A 1,808-nucleotide genomic window follows, 5' to 3' on the forward strand; every position below is an offset into this window, starting at 1 on the left:
AGCATTCAAGACCCCTATAGGGACCTCTCCGTACCAGCTTGTGTATGGAAAGGCATGTCACTTGCCAGTGGAACTGGAACACAAGGCCTACTGGGCAACCAGATTCCTAAACCTTGATGCCAAGTTAGCTGGAGAAAAACGATTGCTCCAGTTAAATGAGCTAGAGGAATTTAGACTCAATGCTTTCGAGAATGCAAAAATTTACAAGGAGAAAGCAAAAAGATGGCATGATAAGAAATTGTCATCCAGAGTCTTTGAGCCAGGGCAGAAAGTTCTGCTATTCAATTCTAGGCTCAAATTATTCCCTGGGAAAATAAAATCCCGGTGGAGAGGTCCATATGTAATTACAAGTGTGTCACCATATGGATACGTAGAGCTTCAGGATAATGAATCTAACAAAAAGTTCATTGTTAATGGACAGAGAGTTAAACATTATCTTGAAGGCAACCTCCAGCAAGAATGCTCAAAACTGAGACTTGATTAGAGCTCAGTGGTAGTCCATCTAAAGACAATAAAGAAGCGCTTGCTGGGAGGCAACCCAGCCATTTGCAAAGTTTAGTTACTAATTAAAATAAATTTTCTTTTCTTTACAGGTTTGAGTCCAAGTATCTTCAAAGGTGAAATAGCAATTGGTTGAAGTCACAGAGTTACAGGGAAATTTGGAAGCTCACTGGCGTGATCAGAGGATAAAACAGCAAAAAAGAAGCTCACTGGTGCGAAAAAGCCAGTAAGAGCTGTTTTGGGCATTGAACGCCCAAAAGAAGCATCTAATGGGCGTTCAACACAGTAAAGATAGCCATCTGGGCGTTAAACGCCAGAAAGGAGCATCTTCTGGGCGTTAAACGCCAGAAAAAAGCACCTTCTGGGCGTTTAACGCCAGTCTGCTAGCATCCTGGGCGTTCAGAAAAACGCCCAGTGACAAAGGACTTCCTGGCGTTCAACGCCAAAAAGAAGCAACAGCTGGGCGTTGAACGCCCAGGAGAAGCAACAATTGGGCGTTAAACGCCCAAAACATGCATCATTTGGGCGTTTAACGCCAGGATAGTGGGGAGGAGGTAAAATTCGTTTTTCTTATAATTTTTCTAAATTTTTATGTTTCAATTCATGATTTCTTGCATAAACATGTTTCAAAATGTCATCCTTCAATTCCAAAATTTTTAATCCTAATTTCTAAAAAAAAAACACTAATTTCTAAAATCCCTTTTTCAAAAATATCAAATATATCTTAATTCATAAACCCAAAACTTTTTTCCAATCCAAATCTTTTTCAAATCTTTTTCAACTCATCATATCTTCTGGATTTCGAAATTGCCTCTCCCTCTATTCCTCTCCTGTCCTTTCTTTTGCTTGAGGACAAGCAAACCTCTAAGTTTGGTGTGAGTTGCCATGATCACTGAGCTAAAACTCATCAAGATCATGGCACCTAAGGGAACAAGAAGAGCAAGGATGTGAACTTAAGGGAGCTGAAGCGTCAGAAATTAATTCTTGAAGGCACCCTACAGACTAGAGGAACATCCACTTCCCAAAATACAGGTTGTTAAGTTCTAATTCTAGCTTTAACACTGTGATAGTATTATTATAGGATTTTACCTTAGAAGTTATATAGGAGTAGTAGTAATTAGCATATCTATTTTGGTTTTATTTCCAATTAAGTTATAATTTATTTTTCCCATCATCATCAAACATGAATAAAATAGTAGATTTGTAGAATAAAGAGGCAATTTAATTTTTTTCGAGTTCTTAATAAGGGAAATTCTAATTATTTATATTGGTGGCAATACTTTTTGTCTTCTGAATGAATGCTTGAA

Source organism: Arachis duranensis, chromosome 2 (assembly GCF_000817695.3).
Source record: "Arachis duranensis cultivar V14167 chromosome 2, aradu.V14167.gnm2.J7QH, whole genome shotgun sequence".
Lineage (NCBI taxonomy): Eukaryota > Viridiplantae > Streptophyta > Magnoliopsida > Fabales > Fabaceae > Arachis > Arachis duranensis.